This window comes from Chamaea fasciata, unplaced genomic scaffold, assembly GCF_029207755.1.
Source record: "Chamaea fasciata isolate MVZ Bird 193981 ecotype frontalis unplaced genomic scaffold, bChaFas1.0.hap1 SCAF_4, whole genome shotgun sequence".
NCBI lineage: Eukaryota > Metazoa > Chordata > Aves > Passeriformes > Sylviidae > Chamaea > Chamaea fasciata.
This window is the reverse complement of record NW_027094089.1, coordinates 3,316,269-3,338,072: the sequence shown is the minus strand read 5'-3', so window position 1 is coordinate 3,338,072 and position 21,804 is coordinate 3,316,269. Positions and strand designations below refer to the sequence as shown.

Genomic DNA, 21,804 nt, shown 5'->3' with positions numbered 1-21,804 from the left:
TGATTTCTGGTTCATAACTGATGGCAGGCATTTACTTTTTTATCCTTTCTATAAAATACCAAGATCACTCTAGGGTAACAAGCAAACTCAGTTTAGGGTGAGAAGCTCATTAATACTACTTTCATATGGCAGGGGTCAGTGTGCCCCGACTCTTGAAACAACCAGTAAGCAAAGCACATATAGAGATAATTTGCCTAAATTATCTCCTTGTCCAGCATCTAGTCAGATCAAAAGATTACTTGGGAAATACAGAACAAATGTGGGTGGAAAGGTCGTCACTTTTTTGTCCAGTGTCCTGATGAAAAGCACCCTGATGAAAATAAGAGATTATTTGCAAAAGCCTGAGGACTAAGGGATTAATCTTCTTTGTTTCAGCTCCACGGAGGGCTGTGAGAGCAGGAACAGGGACCACGCATACTGCCTCAAACTGAAGTTTGACTTGGGCCTCCCTTCTACTGAAGCTGTGCCAGTGACTTGGTTATTGAGTTTACACTCACACTGCCAGACTGTGATGCCAAAAAGTTCACCAAAGACCCACCTCATTAAAAATTCAATTTTCTTTGTTTCAGAGAAGATTATCTCTTGAGAAGGAAGAAAGCTGAGAAATGTTTTCTTGTGTGCACTCTCAAGATTACAACTGTTTTCTTAACAATGTATTTCTAGGTTATATTTAATATTTAAGGACTAACTTGACATTAGATACATCCTAGATTACACATTTATGTTAGCCCAAAATGAAACTGGAAAGAAGATAGGCTGAAAAAAAGGTTGTTTAAACATCAATTTTTTAAAAGCGCCTTTATGGAGGGTTATTTTGTTGAGCAAATTTGTTTTGGATTTTAGGCAGAGGAAGAGAACAAGTCCTGGGAAGCCAGAAACCATATGTTTGTAGCTTTTTGGTCTTCCTTCCTTCCTGTCTTCCTTCCTTCCTTCCTTCCTTCCTTGGTTAGCTTGAATTATAATGCCTCAGAAAATCAAGAGTGGAGGAAACTCCAAGAGACAAGAACAAGCTTGTCTCAGTGTCTAATGCTGCTTCTTCCAGATTTCTCCCTAGCTGTTTAATTAAACTCAGTTCAGGTTCACATCCCAGGAAAATTTGACTTCCCATATCTTCTGCAGCTCTTGACTATTCTGCAGTCTTCAATATTGCATTGTTTATAGACACTCCAAACAAATGTGAGTATTTTTATCTACTGAAATGAGTTACTGTCACGTTTATGTGTTGTTTAAAGGTTGCTGCTGGCAGTACCATGACAGATCAACTCCAAGGTACGTATCTAGTGCAAGGAAACACGCAAAGATTTTTGCCAAGTGGAAGAAGCAGCACAAAGGTGCCAAAGCTGCAGCCCAAAATCCCAGAGTGCAACTGCCACCTTCATTAGCTGCAGTGGCAACTGTGCAATCTTCAGTTGTTGTTTCTCTCTGCAATTTTCAAATACCTTTTAACTGAAAATTAGTGGGTTTAAATCTTCCTTTACCACAAACTGAACTTCTTTGGCACAACCAGTCTGAGTACTTGCATATCTCAAATCATCCAGGTACTGAAGTGCTTCTTAATCTCCTTGCTCTCTGTGGTCTTCTTTCTTTCAGGAAAAAATGAGTTGCAGAGGACAGGTAAGTGACATGCTCAAAGTCTTGTTAGAAATCTGTTAAGGAGAGAAACTGAAACAGAAATCTGCAGGTCCTGGACTAGAAATGCTATGCTGGGTCACTCTGCCTCTCTCAAAGCATACATAAAGCAAAGATAGGATGGAACACTGCCAGAAAAATATAAAAATGACTGAAAACAGAAAAGATCTGCACAGCCTGAATCAGAGGACTCCTGTAACTCTCTCAAATAGGCAACACTTAACATGTAACTTTCACTCTTACCTAACAGTAACCATAAAATTTTCCTGTAGTTGAAGTGTCAAAACAGGCACACTTGACTCCAAGCACCTCCAAATGCAAACATTCTACCTTAAAAAACCCAGAAGCAAACAAACACAAAAAAAAGGAGCAAAAGATATGACCACAGTAAGTACAAAAAAATAATAATTTTACAGACATAACAAAAACTGCACAACTCCAGAAAGCAGGACCATTTGTTTTTTCTATCTTGACAGAAAAAAATTCTACCACTTTTAAGTCTTACCCACCATGGTGAAGAAATCTAATCAAAGAAAAGAACAAAACAGCAACACTGAAACCAGATTTTTCTGCAGATCTCAGTACAGGCCCACTGGTTTACAGAAAAGAAGATAATTATGGCAATTATATTCTGTTTCTTAAACTGATCTGTGGTTAAATGGGGATTTCTGCAGAATCATAAAAATCAAAGGGCAGACTCTACTGAAAGTATTGTGTAGCTGCCTGGTCACTGTGTGAACTGCCAAAAATTTGGCATCAGTAATTTCATCTCCAGCAAAACATGGCTTCCAGGAGTTTTTAATCACTGGCAGAGCAAACAGAATAGAAGAGAGACACCACTAGATTTCTGGTCATGTAAGGAGGAGATCATGGAAATTATTTTGAAAAATTATCATCATCATCCCTTCTTGAAGTTTGGGGGGGGCGGGGCAGAAATAAGCTGTATATCCTTGGAAGAAAAACTGGGTGTTTGGGTCACTTTTCTTAATGAAAAAGAGAAACATTTGCAGCTTTATAAATGGCCCTGTGAACATTATCTTTCCCAAACAGCTATGCAAAACAGGAAGGAATTATAAAAGTTTAAAAACCCATGCCTTGCTCACACTGTTACATGCCCAACAGTAACAGAATACAGCTGTCACCTCCTAGACTTTCTCCCAAAATGTACAGGGTTGCTGATTCTGAGGATGACAATGCCTGGCAATAAAACACATGCATAATATTGAATGGGGAAAAAAACCCAAAACAACCTTTTTTGTTGCTTTCCATTTATTTCTTTTATTTGTTGTTCCCAACTAGATATTGGTTTTCTCTCAATATTTTCCAGCATATTTACCTTCAATGAAAAAAAGAAAAATGTGCATGGGGTGGGGGTGGGGGGGGTGGTTTGGGATTTTGTTTAGCAATTTTTTTCTATTGTAAACATAAAACAGATTCCTAAGCATTTCCAAAGGAGACAGAAAGAGGGGAAGGAATACTGGCAGGTGTGACTAGCGCTGTAGTGCCTCCTGTTAAGCATGGTCTAGCATCCTGTTGTGCCCTACTCCTATTCCTTCCATTCTTAAATAGTGCAAACCCAAAATTCATCATCTTCTTGGCTTCTTATTGGCCCATCACAATCCCTGGACTGATATCCCTGGGGCTTTCCAGAGATCCTGGAGCATGAGAAACATCTTGCACCAAAAAAAAAAAAAAAAAAAATTGAACTACAGTTCTCAAAACAAAACTACAGGACTCACTACTAGACCTGGTGCCAAAGGCAGCCAGGTCCCAACCCAAAGATGAAGAAAACAGGGAGCAAGGAGAGTTGGTGTCCTCTTAGCATCCTACCAAATGCTGAAAGCACTTCTGCAAAGGCACTTCTCAAACTTTAAGGAGAAAAAGCCGTAAGGATCAACATGCTTGAAAGGGATGTCCAAGGAAGAACACAGAGAGCAGGAACAGGAAAGCCCTTCCAAGTAGCCACTGCTACTTCAAAGGTCCCTTCCAACCAAAACCATTCCATGACAACATTGATTTTTGGTAGAGATTTCTAAAGCAAGAACCACATAGAAAAAGAAATGGGAAGCAGAAGTGGGGGACTTTTTATCCCCATTCAAAGAGCACTCACATTCTCACTCTTACAAGTCCTGTTTGATTTACACATCCAGCTACTAGTGAGATTCCAGAGTTTGCTTGTTTCTATTCATTCTTTTTCATTCAATCCCCCTTAGCTGTTTCCCTCTTCTCTACTGACAACTATTTGAATTTCTCTTCTTATCCCCCACTGTGTTCTTTTCCTGCCAAAACCACTGCCATTTAACAGGAATGCCTAGCAATCTTTTTTTTTTCTTTTTTTTTTTCTTTTTTTTTTTTTAATAGTTTAAAACAATTCAGGGTAAGAAAACTATGATATTTAGCATTATGGTGAAATGAGTCAGGTTAGAACATATGCTGATTTTCACATTCAAATAAACCAGTAAACCCAGCTTTGGTCAACTTACAAATTTCTGGCTGTCACCAAACTCTATTTCCATCCTTCTTCATCCCTCCCCACTTCCACTTTTTACTGCACACCCATCAGTCCACTCATTCTCTAGCCTCCAATTCAGCCCCATCAGATCTCATACACTGTGCTCACTGGAAGCCCTTCAGGCCCTGCTGAGGTCAATGGCAGAAAGTCAATGGATGTCCATGTTGTTTGAACCCTGCCACTGAGACTTTTAGACTTTCTGTGCTAACAGGTGTGAGAATACACAAGACAGAGAGTAAGACAGACTTAATTATCCCAGTTAGTCTGATGACTAGGATGCCATGGCAAAGACAAACAGAACTTTGAGGTTATGAGAAGATGGGATTAAACTTGCCTAAGAGAAGAGATTCAATCAACCCCCTATGATTAAGATGTTGTAAAATGCATAAGTTGCTTGTATGATCTTTTAACCTAATTATTGTAGTAGAAATTATTAACCTTACTGAAATAGTATATAAGTTCTTAGAAAACCTGAGTAAAATCAAATTCTGATCACCAAAATCAGTCTTCCCATCTCTCCATCAATTGCCAATAAACAGGCACTGACCCCCAAGAAAACACTGCATTTGACCTGAGGCCGTGGAAGAGGCTTCCAAAATTGACTGACAGCACTGGGATTATGAGTGTGTAGTTTGAATAGAAGTGTGTGATATCACATGGTGGAAAACTTAAGAGTTTAAGGTTTTAGAATATAGTAATATATATATATAAATAGCAAGATGAAGGTTTTAGGGTGGAGGCTAAGTCCTTCTTTTTCACCTTCTTCTTCATGGATCTGGGTGGTATTTTGTAATTGGATAGAAAAATCCACATTGTGGACCACAGGTGGTTGGTTATTGAGTTAAAAGTAAAAATAATTTAGATGTCATTTCTTAATTGGACAGTTTATCCTTAAAAGGCCTTGGAGAGAGAGAGATGGGGGCCATTTTTTTAGTTAGTTAGCTAGAAGTGCTGTAGAAACTCTTACAGTTTGTGAGACTGTAATGTATTTAAGAATTAATAAACATCTGTGTCCGAACATGAAATACCATCTCAAGCATTTAATTCCAGCCCTGACAATAAGAAGATAAAACACAACATATGTGATGAGTGTTTTGGCCAACTTGAGTGCACAACCCCAAGACGGGCCAGGACAGCCCACACTGTGGCCAGCAGAAAGTCCATGCTCCAGTACTTACACAGGGTAGCCAAACTCTCAGTTACAGAGACTTCTAAAACAAGTAGAACTGATTTCACTGCAACTTTTTCACAAATGAGTCAACTTCTTCTATGCACTCTGAAGTAATTAAGATACAGGTGGCAACAAAGAGTTGTTTCTTTCTTATATAGGCACGACAACAAGGAATTTTTCTTAGTTTAATATAAGATGATCCCGTGCTCAGGACACACTTCCCACACATACATGTATGAACATATATATGTATATCTACACATTATTATCTGCAAAAAGGATGCCTAAGAAAAATTATTTAAATCAAATTTTAAGCACCTAAACTTGTCCAAATGATACGCAAATTCACCACTCTTTTTACCCTTTTAGCTCCTCTAAAAATCTGCACTACCACTCCTAACAGTGCAAACCATGGCCAAAGTCACTTCCTTGTTCCTCCAAGAGGACTCAGGATCTGATACAGCTGTCCAACCAAACATCACAGAATGAGCAAGTCTAAAGCCAGAGGACCCGGTTTCTGCTTCAGCTGTTGCAAGCAATGCTGTGCAAATGACACCTTAGAAAGAAAAAGCATTTCAGGAGTAAGGAAAAGAAATATCATCTATAATTTCAGGGTGGAGAGCTGCTACTTTGTCAGCTTCTAAATTACTTTATGTTCTGTCCAGATGGAATAACTGTAACAAAGGCTGGAGCAAATGTGGCTTTCATATTAACAAACCATAATCACTCCCCAGTGTCTCAACACACTCCTACACTGAAATGCAGTCCAATACTTTGGTCCTGCTAGACAAAATATTTTGATCTGAACACATGGGCACTAACATCCCACATACCTTGCATTTTTGAGCAAGGCAAAGAGTGGTACAGCATCCTATTCTCAAAAGCACTAAAGTTAGAATGACTGTGAATTTTAGGGGGTTTGCTACTAGTCCCAATTTCCTTATGGAGATCTCATATTCCCGGTATGGGACAGTGAGACAAACACCATTAAATAGTTGAAGTGAAGTATTTGGCATAACAGTAACAAATAAAATAAATAACTAGATGCTGATTTAGTGACAGATAATAAAATAATCTGCCAGCTTATTACCTTAGAACTGTCTCTGAGTTTATGTCAGCTCATTTGCCCTAACATCTATCCCTCCTATGCATGCACATCTATCCCCTTCATTTCTGCACACACAAAGTGAATCTTCCCTTTGCAGAACCAAAACCTGTGTGGAGAATGCCTCTATCTGGGCTGCTCTTTCTGAGCTCATCACTGGACTACAGGCCAGTGATGTCAGATTGGCAGTCTCTGCCTGGCACAGCAGCTCCCACTCGCTACTCCCCACTTAGTTACTCACCATATTTTCCAACCTGCAGTGCTTTCCACGGTTTGCATATTGCTCTCATAGCTTTCCACAAAGCTTCAAAATACCTTTGCAGAGGAGTTTCAGTCTCTCAGTGTGCTCTCTAGCACAATTGGCTATATTCTCCTACCAGGCCCACTGCTCACTGTGGCATTTAAATATTTCTGCAGACTTCATTCCACCTTCAGTCCCACGTATGGCTTCAGTCACATATGTTGGCTATATCAGATATTGTTTCAAGGCAGTTGTTCCTACAACACCTAAAACATTGCTGAAAAGTCCTGGTATCAAAATACTGTTGGACATACCACCTATTGTGTGCTAGAGACAAAAGAGGTTCCCTCTCTGACATTGATACAACTGGCTGATCTCTCCGCATGTCGCTCTGCAACGTCAATTACCTTCACCTCTTTTAAAGAAACTGCCTTGTGTGTAACTGACATGACACTACCTATCAGTAGCTTTTGGGAAGTCAGAATTTTTAATTCTTTCTTACCTATGCCCAACAAGACACAATCTTCATTTTCTTTAGAAGGAACCCCCGAGTCTTGGAAAGGCTATAAATAGAAAAACTGAGCTTTATCTCTGAAGACAAATAGTTGCATTTATGCTTAGTTGCAAACTAAGCATAAATAGGCTTTCATAATTCAGTTCAAACACTAACAGCAGCCACTTCATTTTAGCCATTTTTATAAATGTAACTGATACGGCATGCTACTTCCACATGTAAATGAACCCTAAGAACTCAAATCCTAACCATAATCAAAAAAGAGAACAAACTATATCTTACTTCCCATGCAAACTTCAATTTTCAGCCTGTTTTCCTCTTACAAAGATAAACTGTGCTCTGACTAGCCAATATACAGTGCTCTGGAGAAAAGAGCAGTATTTTCTAAGATTAGAAATGTTTCTAATGCCTGAGCTGTTCACAACTGTAGAAGTGTTACAGTTCAATTCATTCATTATAGATTCATTATAGCCTTTCTGCTAGATCAAAACAAGAGACAATCAATATGGGACCAGAATCTTTTCCCCCCCCCAGCAAGACTCATGAACTGCAACACTCTGCTCCAACACTCTGCTTTCAACATAAACTGCAAAATGAGTGCATACTGCAGATTTAATTCTGAGATGTCACGGATTACAATAGCAACATGTGAGTTCCAAACAAATGTTCAATCTTCGGCACAGCTGGCAATAAAAATTAAAAAAACTCAAGCACCCAAACAAAAAAAAAGCTTAAAGAGGTCACCACATTTATAAAAATTACCTAACGTGTCAGCTCAACAATATTCCACTACATTCAAATGTTATTAAAAGAACCCAAAACAGACAGTAGTCACTTAGTCTTGATAGCCCTTTTACCAGATTCACCTGGTTTGACCATATTTTGTTTCTCTCAATCTAAATTACTATTTACCCACTGAGATACTAATAAAGCTCCTGCTTTAAACAGTGTTTAAAAAATACCAAGACAAAGATTTTCAAGTTTTGTAAACAAATACATATAAATAAAAACAGAATATAAGACTAAAGATCAAATACAACTGACAGAAATACAGTTGTAATGGCACATCTCACATATTTTGGTCTCCCCCAAAAGCTGTTTAGATACCTCCCAGTAGAGGACAAGAGGAACTTGCAGTAGTTTTTGCAACAAAGCATTATTCCCATTTACATCCAGTTAAGGATTCACAGTAACCCACAAGGTCTCTCTCAGAGACTAACTCCTCAGATGTAATGAACCATGCTGTCTCAAGGATGAAACTTATGCTAGAAAAAAGTCTGGTGCTGACCCTAAACTGGCAGCTGCAAGTTCCCAAAAGGCACTAAACTTCACCATAAATACACAAGCTTTCTGGTCCAAATGCAGAGCTTGCTTCTGCGACCCGGCTTTCCAGCCCACAATTACATAACAGAAAATAATCATCTACACACATTCCTGCAGCATAGAAATAGCCAGAAATGTTGCCTGACAGTCTAGAACTTATTTCTTAGCTCTGGTAGGTGCTCAGATAGGCATGCAGAGGTTGCTGCTTATCAGCCTAAATAAAGCTTAGCTATTTGTAAAGGAGAAATCTGTACCTTCGTATCATCCAGGGACAACTCATCAGATGCCAAGCTCACAGGACCTGCAAGAGCAAAGATTGTTGCCTTCAACAGCAAGGAGAGTCAGTTTGGGTCTGCCTTGGTTTCTGCTGCTGGTCTTTCTCCCTTTCCAAGTAGGAAAGGGGACACAAGAAGCAGGCAGGCAGGCCAGAACAATGGGCTTGGGCAGCCCATGCATCTCCCCGTAGCGGTGATCCCGTGGGCAGCGTGCAGGCTGGATGCACAACAAGTGCTATTTACTGTCACTGTTATGTTTGGGCTCATTAACCCCCACAGGCTCAGAAAATCAGCAGCTCCAGGACTGTGCCTCATGCCACAGAGCAGCTGAGCTCCACTTTTCTTCTGCAGGGATGTCACACATTTTCTGAAATTAGAATTGCAGGTTTTAACTCAAAAAGTAAAAAAAAAAACTTCACTTCTGCTGCTCTTTTCGGTTGTTTGCTTGTGTTTTGGTTTATATTTTCTTCCAAGGGACATGGAGAAGGACACAGCAATGCCAAAAAAACACCAAAAAAAGAAACATCTCCAAAACTTTTACAAGTTTTGCCCAAATGCAGCCCGAAGGACTACCGTGAAACAGCAAAGAAGAGTAATTTGGATACCAGAATGTAAATGAACACAAGCATCATTCATGATTCTAGGAACATTATTATTTCACAAACATATTTTAAAATAAAATGAAACTGAAATTATATAAACAGAGTCATCACAGTAAATAAGCTTCATTTTATACTGAATCTTTGATTCTGGGATCATATCTTTTCTCAGATATCCTCTTCATTTCTCCAGCTCCAGCAAACAGTTAAACTAAGTATGCTTCAAGAGTCAGCATAAGGTGCCTTGAGGTATATGGAGTTTGGAGACCTTTACTGGTATTGAAGAAATTATGCACTCAAGTTTTTTTTAAAAAGAGCTGTATCAACACATCTTGGGAAAAACAACTCAAAGATGGTTACCTAAAATCACACAATCCTCAGCAAAAAAAAAGAAATCCACCTGACCTGCAGGTGTCCTGGACATGAAGTTCTGGGATGCAGTTATGGGCCCACTGAAACCTGCTGTCCCTGACCTCAGCAGGGCTCCTGGACACTGGGAGGAGTTAGGACTGGGTCCACGCTGATCAGTACCACAGTCATTCATTTTGAATTAATCCATCTTCTTTAATTAATCTCCTGCAGCACTCACGTATATATATCTCCCATTGCATTCTAATACAGCACAAATAATAAATACAGAGCACAAAATCCCTGGTGCTGTCAAACTACACATTCCAGACACCACCTTTCAGCTAGTAGGAACAGACTATTTCTTCCGTAAGTACTGACACCTACTTTAAAGCTTCCATGACCAGATTTTTTTTTACAGTACTGACATGCATTTGGATTATTATTCAGTTCCACAATTCTCAGAGATAAAAAGCCATTTTCTCTATACCACACATGCCGTAGCAACAATTGGCTTATCTTCCAGGTAACAGCATTCAGTCAACCCATGGGGATGGAATTTCAAAGTCAAGAAAACAGAAAAGAAAAGCACAGACTATAAAATTACCCAAAATACCACCTATTTCACTTATTATTCTGTATCCTGTTCAGATAATGTATCACTCCATATATTTGAATTTAAGTTGCTATGGTAGATCAAGCTAGCAGCAGCACCACCTAACACAGACCTACTGCTTTCACAGGATGACATTTCACAAGAAGCAACACACTGCTAAAGCAACCTCCTCTTGTTAACAGCTATGGGCTTCTGATAGGATTGGGTTTTAAAGGTCTGTTGATCTTGACTTTAGAAGTGAGTAGCTATTACTTCTCAGAATGGCAGCAGTTTTAAAATCTGAATGGGAAACTTTCATGACATTAGTGTGCCAAAAGTCTTGAACTTAGCAGACACTTTATAAAGGAGTTCAGGGCATGCAACTCAGAATGTAGTAAAAAGTACAATCATTTCATGTAATTTTTGCTTCCAGCAGCAATAATTGTAACTCAATCTCGAACAAAGTTCTTTTGCTCTCCTGAATACTGGCAAATGGAAATTGTAAGACAAGCTACTAGTCACGAGTAATCACCATTCAGTGATTTTTCATTTTTTTTGTCTTGGTGGTTAGAAAACAGTTTTCCTTACAGAAATATGGTAACCAATTAAATATTGAAATATAAAAAAGCTTTGCTAATACTGTACAAACAGTAGTTACAGACTTCTTATGTCTACAAGTAGATACCATGTTTACTACAACCTGTTTGTGTTGGTCCTGAATACTTACAAAATGTGGCATACTTTTCCAGGTGTTGAAATGAAATCAATATTAAAAAAAAAAAAAAAAAAAAAAAAAAAAAAAAAAAAAACAAACAGGTACAAAGTAACTCTGATGCGTGAAGGCACAAAAGTATATAGCTTCCATTGAAAACACAAGTAGCTAGGTGTGCCTATGCCAAATATCTCTGCTGCTCATCAGAATCCAAAATGAGGATAGATGTCCTGAACTGGAGACTCTCTCGTTCTCTCCCTGGGCTAGGAATACCCACTGATGTTTGCATTCTGCTTGTGCAAGCCAGACAAAGTTAAAACTGCTTCTTGCAAAAAATATCAAAGTCGTCATCACCTACAAGTCACACTGGCCAAGTGACTGCCACCTACGGTGCGGCCAATGAAGGCCATTCACTTTCTATCCCCAAGGAGCAGCATAAAGATCACCCTGATCAGAGTGAACACCCAGAGTAAATAAATGCATTTTCACACTGTGTCACCAAGGTCATTCACAAACCCCGTATAATAAATTCTCACTTGCACTTACAATAACAGACATGTAGCTTCTAACTGCTAACAACTGCTTATCAATCCTCTGCAAACTTAAATTCTAATGGCAGAACACTTGCTGCCTGAAGACCAACAGAAAAGCTGGTCATTGTTTTCAGCACAAACAATGGCAGCATACACATTTAAATACATGACTGTGTCCCTATTTACCCATTCACTTGAAGTTACTAGCTGATGCCCCTCAAACTAGTCCCCATCCTTTTCCTGCACCTAGTCCTGATCCTGTCAGCAGTTCGTGCAGGTGCTCACATTTCTGCTGCCCTCAAGAAAGGTTGTCTTCAGCAGACACTGAAGAGCAAGACCAAGCCTCTCACAGAGCTCTCAGTTTTCAGCCTGTTGCTTTATCCAAATATACAATGCCAGACATGTAAGCAAATGCACAAACTGCTAAAAACTTTTAATTAATTCCTAAGAATCACATGTAAGTCCCCAAGCCTCCCCACTTCTGATGATGAAGAAAAATCTTTTTTTGTGATTTTCTCTTTAGCTCTAAGACATGCTTGCTCTGAGGTGCACAGGGAGGTATTTTGGTAATGAAATAGCATTCTCACCCACAAGTGCAGTCCCACAGTCCCTGCACAAGTAAACTGCTCACAAAAAATTAGTGAACATCTAATAGAAACAAATGAGGATTTCGCCACATTAAGAAGTCTAGGCTGGATTCCAAAACTACCCATACAAATCATTACTCTGCTCCTATCTTTATTAACTTATTAGGCTTTACTGGAATGTGCAGGAGTTCATTCAGTTAAACACTGCCCTCTCCTGGAACCACCTGACATATTTCTGGCTCTTAAAATGGGATCAGTTAAGGCTTTTCCAGTCACTATAAACGTCATAATATTTTGTGAGCAGTTTCAGTCTGACATTGGAAAACCGCTGCTCTGTAAGGAGTATCATGATTTACAAAACTCTTGTAATGTATGATTTACCTATTCCACTGTTCTCTACTAACAAGTCTCTAAAACCATGTGAAACATGTTCTTTCTGAATAAATAAATAAATAGTGTGTGAATCTGGGCCAACTTTCTAGAGCTTTGAAAGATTGCAACACTATGGAATAAAAAAAATGAACCTTCTATAGTGTGTGTTATACTGCAGGGCGTTTTTGGACCTTCCACTGTCTCAACTTCATTTGAATTAAAACTCTATTAAAAAAAAAAAATCAAAATTACAGTAACTGTATTTGATGCCCACGATCTTTATCTGAAAATTCAAGAACAATATCAAAGACTAGCAAACACTTATGTAATAAGCAATACTAAAATGACTGAGAGAGATTCCACAAGGACAGAAATCACCTCCTGCTTACAATACACAAAAAATCTAAAGGAACAGATTTACCATTTGCACTTAACTGCTTACAACCCTCTTCTCTAGAAGAAAAGTAGCACAACATCTTTGCACAACAGCTCTGTTCAGAAGTCTAGTTTATGTTAAAATCATCCCTGTAAAGCAAGCAATCTTCATGGATAGGTAGTACAAAGAGAACCAACTAAGACTAAACACTAACTACATGATAAACCCAATCTGGAAGCCAAGAGACAGTCCCCATGGCTGTGGCTCCAAGCCAGGCTGCTCCCTCTCTCAGATACACACCAACCATATCACTCCTGCTCAAAAGAAAGAGGGGGCTGGGATACAGTCTCCTATTTTAGAAATTACCCTCAGAAATGAAAAACAGAGTGGGAGGAAGGAAGAATGGATTCTTTTGTGTCCTTTCATCTGCTACTCTGCTTGCTTCTAATCTATTCCCCTAGTAGACTGCCTGTGTATTTGCCAACTAGCAAGAGCTGCAAAACAAAGAGAAGACATGGTAACCTGAACACAAAAGAAAAAGCCAGGGATGACCCCTGGGCTGAGTACTGCAGCCAAACTAATTTGAAAGCCATGAAGCCCCACCTCACTGGGGCAAGTTGCATTTTTCTCTGCTCATCTCTTGCGGTGCTAGGCAGTTTGCCCCTCCAACACCTGTCAGGCAGAAAAAGTCAAAAGAAAGTTGGGAAACTATTAAATCTGTCCATTACCAGACAAAAAAAATTACTTAAATTATGATAAACTATCTTAGTAATTTTAGATGATTATCCTGGCCTGCCCTTTCTGGTTTCTTCACTACTCTGACACATTTCAAATGTGTCCATCAGTCCCCAGATCTCTCTTCCTCTCACAGCAGACCTCTGCCCTGTGCTGCCTCCAGCAGCCAGGACAACCTCGTGGATCACCTTCTCATGCTGTCTAGGTCTCCACTGCAGGTGCACAATGAACCAAACACATCCAGGCACCACTACCACACAGCAATCTCTGCCCCAAGAAGGTCACACAGAATTTAAGCAATTCCACATTCTTTCTTGGCAATTTCAGGTATCTCCCCCATCTCTGTTGCCTAAGCATGGCCTTAAAACCTGTGGGTTTCCACTTTTTGAACTGCTTCATGAAGGCATACATGCACAAAGAGACTTTAGCCTACTGACAGCTTTTTTTTAACTTTTCCATTACTTCCTTAGGCTTCTAAGAAATAAAACAGAAACTGAAAGAACCAACACAGCAGAGAGTGAAGAATATACTTTGGAAAGATTATGCCTTTCTTACATGAATAGGTGTGCTGCTGTCTGAGGTAATAATTTTATACAAATCCACAAATTCGAAACTACATGCCACCACAACTGAGACAAAGCTCTCTTTCTTCAGTTCACGGCTTTCTGACTCAAGTGTGAAGTAGCAATGTGGTCATTTCTACAGTCTCAAGACACCTTAATGTCTTGACACCTACAGCCTTAGTCTGCTGTAGATGAAATGAGTGCTCCAGGACAGCACTAAATTCTACTTCTATTTTTAAAAGACTATGTACTGTGAAATCTTTAATACCTACCAAAAATTTCTTATTGCTTCCCAGTGCTTTGGATACAACTGAAGAGCTCAAAATTCTTGTTTGCAACAGAAGGAAAACTAATTTTACCTTTCCTTTTGTACATAATACCTGATCTAAACACAACAGCTTGTGTATAAGAAATTAACCAAATAAATCAGGCGATCTTCACAATTATTCTGGTCTATTTCTAGTTGATTGAAAGTGCTTCAACACTGATGCTGAGCAGGAGGGGAATAAGGTCTCCACAACAGAATCTAGACTGCTGCAACTAGAGGAATGGCAAAAGGGGAACTAACAATTCCAGGGCAGTAGGCTTTTTCCTGAAAATACCAAATGCAGAACTTTGCATCCTTTCAGAGTCTTTGTCTTTGAGAATACCTAATATGCCACACTTTCTTTTTCCATTTCAAAGACAGAACGAAAAACAAGGACTTTGTGAGCGCAAGAAAAAGCCAATAATATAAATAACAATGCGTTCTTGATCATAGTCTTGGTTTTCCTTTTGAGTTCATTATGATCTCAATGGAAAAGCCAAACACAAGTTGCAGAGATTCTGCAAGCCACAAAGAGTAACTTTTCTGTATTGAAACAAATCAAAACTTCAAAAATGTAGTTACTTGAGATTATACATAAGGACTATACAGCATGCCACACCTTAAGTTTCTATATTAAACATAACAAATAATTTTCTAGGTTAAAAAAATGCAGCACGCAATAAAGGTAACGCAAGGAAAACCAGTGCACAAATGAAGAAACCTGAAGCTAAGAATGGAAAAGCTGAATTTCAAGACCAGAGAAAAGCCAAATTTAGTGTGTTTTTAGCTCATTAGTTTTACATATATTGTGTAGTATCAATCCAAAAACAGAGGTAAGCATCTGCATCTATCAAAGAACTTATACATTCAAGCATTCTCTTTATTTTATTGAATCAAGAGATGTCCTGAAGGAGATGACAACAGTGCTCCAGACATTTTACATTAAAATAAGAAAAACTAAACTAAACTCTGTAGAACAAATATCTGTATTTCTGCTGTAAATAATAGACCAGGGTTGGCTCTTGATAAAGGCTCCCAGGCACTACACTACCGGAAGAATGGAACTAAATTAAGTATTTCAAAGTACAAACATGAATACAATGGCAATGCAATTGAAGGCACAGAGATTTCAGGGAAAGATACTCACTTTACAGTCCACCATGATTAAAAAGACACTTGGGAGGCAAAAGAGGCTTTGACAAAGTTCACAGCACCTCTTATGCTCCAGCTTCAGACATACAATGTGCTACACCTACACAAAGTAGAAGCCCACAAGAGTAATCACAAAATTATGCTGGTGATCAGTGACACAGCAGCTTAAATTAAAAGGAAAACAAATCAAGCCTGAAAAGCCTGCAGCTAGAAATTATGAAGAAAATCTGTGGTACCTGGTAAAGAAGAGGTCTTCCCAGAAGTATTTTCTGAAGAGCTTAATGTCTGACTCCAGCAAGTGCTGTGCAGTGTGGCTGAATTGGCAGCGTCAGAGCTCCAGATGAGTGAACAAACTGTATGTAGGCACCCTCGCTGGTCTCTGCTCTTGAAATATCAAACAACTGACTGCCCTGGAAGCTGAAATGACACACTCTTTTAGCCAAAGAAGATGCTCTCTGCACAGGTACAATGAAAGCACGGCCACAGCGAGCTTCCTGCTTGCCTTCAGCACAACCCACCAGGACCCCAACACTCCCACTGCAAAAACTGGAGGCAGAAAATCTGAAACATCCACTGAAAACACAGTTGGGCAAACAAAAGCCCACCAATTACTCTTTTCAGCCTTAAGAACACAGAGCTACTTCTAGATATCAACAGGGAAAAAACAATGCTAACTCTAGACAGTTACTCACCACTAAAGGCAGCCAGAATGAGCAAGCTGTGACAATACCTGTTTCTCCTTATTGCTGTAAATGAGCAGTAGTACCTTTTCCTGTCAATGCTGCCATATATAGCACTAGGACACAACTGGCAGCTAGCAGATTTGTTATCCCACAAGAGTGAAACACAGAAAGTTTCTCAAGGGAATACAGTATTGTTTGGACATAACAAACAAATGAGACAGTCATAACATAATGTACTGTACCCATGTTATAATTTTTTTTTAACTGAAGTACAGATAAGTCTCACATAAACTACAGGCTGCACTGAGCTAGAACTGACAGAACCACACACCAAAATAAAAATGTAACCCAATTCTTGCGTATTTCTATTTGCAAAGAAAAGCCTAGAGTAAGAAGGGGTGTCTAAAGCTTACCATTTGGTATCCACATTGCAAAGACAGGTACATGCACCCCATGCAGCATCTCAGGACTGTACAGACAGAGCTCCAGACAGCTGAAAGGTGCCAGAAAGCACTTGTCCTTTAGGTCATTTGTCAGAGTGGCAGCTCTCAGGCAAAACGGAGTCATGACTGCAGCCCTGTCTTTGTTGCTGATTCTCCCTTATTTGTTTGTTCAAACCTGAGTTTTAGAGGCGTCACAAAGTCTCCTGAGGTTTTGGGGAAGTCAGGCCCTATGGTTCTGTTTATATATAAATATTTCTTTATAAATATATTTTAAGGAATGTCCTTCCTTGTTATTAGTGTCTCAGGAGTCAGCTGATTTAGTGCTGGGAGAGCTACCTGATGGTGCAGCTGGTCCTCTATCATTTAACTGACTATTAATTGACTTCAAATGTAATGAAGAACACAAATAATAAACTTCCTTCAATTGTAAATGCAAATTTACCATTTAAAAGGATAATGCTGGCAAAAAGCAGCAGAAACCACCACAAAATAGGCAACTCTCTCCAGATAAACAATGCAGTACTCCCCACATCTCTTAACTGACCCAACATTTTCATAGAAAACAGCAAACAATTATACTCACTTTGTAAAGATCTCAACAAGTTTGAAGTGTCCATTTTGTAAAGCCAAATCTAACAGTGTTGCTCCATCCTTATTAGGTAATGCTAATGCTGATGACCTTCCAGGCTGGGCTGCCAAGAACAGGGAAAGCTTAACCAAACCCAACTTCATCACAAGGTGGAGAAGAGTTTCTTTTTGTTCAGGCTCTTAAAAAAACACAGCAAGCAGATCAAAACCATCAGTAACAAACTCCAGCATTTTACTTGCTAGGAAGCATCAAAAGACACTATCATCTGCAGAAATAATACAGCTCAGGTTCAGACCTACAAAGTTCTTTTGGCAGAAGACTTTACATCTTTCACTGAAACCAGCAGTTATATACTTGATTGCATACGCAGACCTAAAGGATATCTAAATGCCATCTAATTTCTTCCATCAAAGAAAACAACTGGAATGTGATAATCTTACTATTTCTCTCATTCTCTGTAGGCAATATAGCATTCAGCACCACCCCAATGGAGAATAGAGTTAAAAAGCAATTTTCCTGCAATTTGCCTTGCTTCAGCAACACAAACCATCCAACAGCACAGCTAAGTATTTAAACTAAAAGAATTTAAGAAGACAACAAAAGATTTCTCAAGGCAGCCTGCTTATCAGGACAGTAAGAGATCCATATAAGCTATAAGCTTATAAGATATAAAATAACACACACATACATGGAATATGCTGGATAATTCCTGGTTCTCCCTTCTCAAAAGGTGACCTCATGTGCCAAACCTTCCTCTCCTCTCTACTTTCTAGCACACAGTTATCAAGTTCAATGGGATGAAGTTTAAAATAAAAGAGTACACAGCCATCACTTAGTAACTAGATGCTAAATCATCACTCTCACCATTCCCCGGCCTGTCTTCAAGGAAGGATTTGTCTGCCTTAACACATACATTGTCAAACAAAAAATCTCTGCAACTTAAAGGCAATAAAATATTCTCAAGTGCCACTCAACCAGTTCTTTACACCAATATTTTGGTACAAAGTTAAACATAAGGATTCTTCCACAAGAGTCAAGTTTTTAGGGACCATTGCTCTACAGATTTTAGAACAATGAGCTAAAATACGTTAGGTTTCCAGTGATTTAAAAAATGTCACTGAAATTTCCATTTCTTTCCCGTCACAGCTTCCTTTTACATAACTGAAGGCTGCTGTCATGTCACAGCCAAGTACATCCTCTCTGGACAGCTTTACAGGAGAGCTGCCTTCTCTACAGCTGAATGTCTTCTCTGGGGGCAATGGGGAAAAAGTCATCAGCTTCTTTTGAAAATGTTGGACTTAGAGTGTTATTACATTCCAAGAAATTCTTTATCTCCACATCTCATAGAGCCAGAATGGTACGGAATTTAAGGAACTTTCCCTCCCAGTACACAGGGACAATCACTGTAGGATCTCTGCTGGTGATACAGTTTTTGATCTGAGGATTTGGTATTGGGTATTTGGTGGCAATCCATCCAAATTTTGTACATTTCAATTTCAAGTGGAATCAAAACTTCCAGACAGTCAAATCCCAGAAAAACACAGCATGCTTCCTTCAATAAATGGAAGAAATTCCAGCCATCAAAGCAAAAAAGAGCTTCAGGGCACAGACTCTAACAGATTGTAACAGCCAGCACACCTGAATGTAGTGTCTGAAAACTATTTTTCATTGCAGTTCTAGCAGAAGCAGACACATTAACAAGATGCAGGGAGAATTCTTTACACTAAAATATCACTAAACATTTACATAATACGCACCTAAGTATTTGTAGAACACACATATAAAATGTCACACCATTATTTTTTAAAAAGTCATGTTCAAACTTCATCTTACTGTGGCTGGCCAACATGAGACTTGGTGCATTAGCCTGCCTATGCAACAATTTTCTCCACAGTTTTCAGTCTTCAAAATTTTCTCTTGGTCTTCCCATTTCAGTTTATAGGAAAATAAATTTCCATCTGGGCACAGGATCTACGGTAGCATCCAGGGCCACAGAGGAAAGTAATGAATTATGGGGTTTTTTTCCTCCAAGGTCTAAAAAGTGTTTCCAATTTCAGTCTTTGGAAACAATGATCATTTTAGTCACCAACATTTACATTTGCCTAATTTTAGTTACCAGCATTAACCTGAACTGTAGTGTTTACACAACTATGAAATGAGATATCATGTGTATTTCAAAGTTTTTATGCCCATGCAACCTTTATGCCACTGAATCCAACTCAGGCGTTTGCAGACTGCTTTGCTAAATGGAACCACAAGCAACATGGAACCACAGAAAGGCCTGGATCAGAAGGAAACTTCAAAGACCACCTATCCCAAAGACTCTGCCATGGATAGGGACAGCTTCCACTGGAGAAGGTTTCTCAAAGCACCATCTAACCTGTCCTTGAACAACTCAGCCCAGAAGATCTGACTGAAACTCACAGTTTCAAAGCCCAGTCAAACACTACCCATCAAACACCTTGGTCTGCCTGGATCTGAGGCCTTCTGTGGAGGAACATTTAAATAAGCAGGGTTAAGGCTTCCCATAATCTGCTGCTGAAGCGCTACTTCAAAAATGAGAGACTGCAATACAACTTCCCCCTCAGCCAGATGTAATTTGAACACACACAGCTTCAAATTTCCCCTGATCACTCATCTGATGGAAGCATACCCTGTTCCCTCCATTGCAGAGCAATTGAAAATAGGACATGGGGCAGAGGGAAATCCTGGGGATGCAGGGCAGACCAAGAAAATAGCAGACTGACTACAATACAACAATCAGCTAGGAGAAGTCTGTGCTGCTTAGACATGGATGCCTTTCTCGTTATACTGTCATCAGAAGTGAAAAACAATGCTCAGAGTCCGGATCTCTCGCTTGCTCAGAGGATGACCTAACAATTCAGACACAGTACAAAAATGTGTGCCAGTATCTTCCCTTCCCCTAGCCGTATTTCTGAAAAGAGACTGATAACATCATCCGTGCTTTGCACAGACAGCACTGGCCCCAGAGCTATTTCTGTACTTCAGAGAGTCTTCCCTGCAAGGATTTCAGCAGACTCAAGACTGTGCCATCCATCTGGACCACAGCAGAGCACCTTGTCTGGAGTGTTTATGTGTATACCAGGGAGTTCAAGTTTAAACACCCAGGAAATCATGTGGTAAAAAATGTACACCCTGAACAAACATTGTGCATTCACAGGAAAAAAAAAGGTTTCATAATTGCTCCTTGAACGGGAATACTGAAACTCCACTAAAGTCACACTTTGGACATCAAGCTGTGTTCTTCAGAGGCTTCCAGCTAGATCATGCTACACTACAGTGTTAGTAACAAGACAGCAGACAAATTAATCTAATTAAAACACGTGCAAATACATCAATCTAAACATCTAAACATCCATTAAACATCTGTAGATGCAACCCCAACCCTCAGACTAAATGCACTGAAACAAAAAAGCAAACTTTACTCTGACCATTGGCCTGTGGCCAATGGATTTCACTGTATACAGTAACAATGCAAAAAAAAAAAAAAAAAAGTCAGATAAGCTTGCTCTGAGGATGGTAAGATTAGGACTTTCCCACTCAGCAAAAAGGGAGCCCTTAGGATGCCCTTTCCCTGATGAGGAATAGCCTTCTCTCTGCTCAGACACTGCAGCAAATAAAGTTACTCTTCTGGCAGCCAAATCTTACAAACAATGCAGTATGAATAAGTCTGCTGCAAAAGAAGGGGGTTTAAAAACAACACTAATTAATCTTTGTCTTCTGAAACCACCAGCTAAAACAATAACTTCTAATATCTCACCACAAATAGTCTAGTAAGATCTTTATCTGCCTAACCTAACAACCCCCATCTAACCTCATGCTAAATTTGTTCATGGCCAGCTTGAATGCACATTGGTAGCTGAACCACCCAGCAGGTTCACTGTCTGCTTTTAGCCCTGATGCACTCAGAAACAGCCATCATTTCTCCCTGTCCTTTACCTCTCTAGATGATGTGTTTTCTGGGCTACTCTTTTCTTACTAGTCCCACATGGCTTGTCCAGGAGTGAACAGAAATTGATGACATAAAGCAATTACAATGCCTTCATGACAGTAAAATCTGAAATTCAAACTGTCTACACAGAAAGATAAACGGAAAGGTAAATATGCTGTTCAGCACAAGGATTATTCACCACAAGGACAGTGAAGCACTGGGACAGGTGGCCCACAGAGGTTACAAATTGTCTGTCTTTGGAGGATCAAAACCTGATCCTTAGCAACCTGATACAACTCTTAAGGTAGCCCTGCTCCAAGTGGAGGGTAGGACTAGGTCACCTCTAGGGACTCTTAGATCCAAAATCTGCTGTTGTTCTACTCCAGAATCAGCAGTACCAAAAAAACACACACAAAATAAATAAATAAATAAATAAATAAATAAACACAAAACAACAAAAAACCCCCCCAAAAAAAAACCACCAAAAA

At 39.4% G+C, this 21,804-nt stretch overlaps 1 protein-coding gene across 2 annotated transcripts in view; it reads right to left on the bottom strand.

Moving 5' to 3' along the window:
* The window catches only part of ARHGEF28 (Rho guanine nucleotide exchange factor 28), a 122,778-nt gene that overhangs the window by 68,913 nt on the left and 32,061 nt on the right, over positions 1 to 21,804 (bottom strand). The window contains exon 1 of one of the 2 annotated variants that reach the window (XM_066180738.1): positions 15,886 to 16,034. The exons of the other annotated variant lie outside the window; for it this stretch is intronic. The gene's annotated coding sequence lies outside the window, so the exon portion shown is untranslated. Of the gene's footprint in view, positions 1 to 15,885; positions 16,035 to 21,804 lie in introns of those variants that run through there. 2 annotated transcript variants of the gene reach the window in all.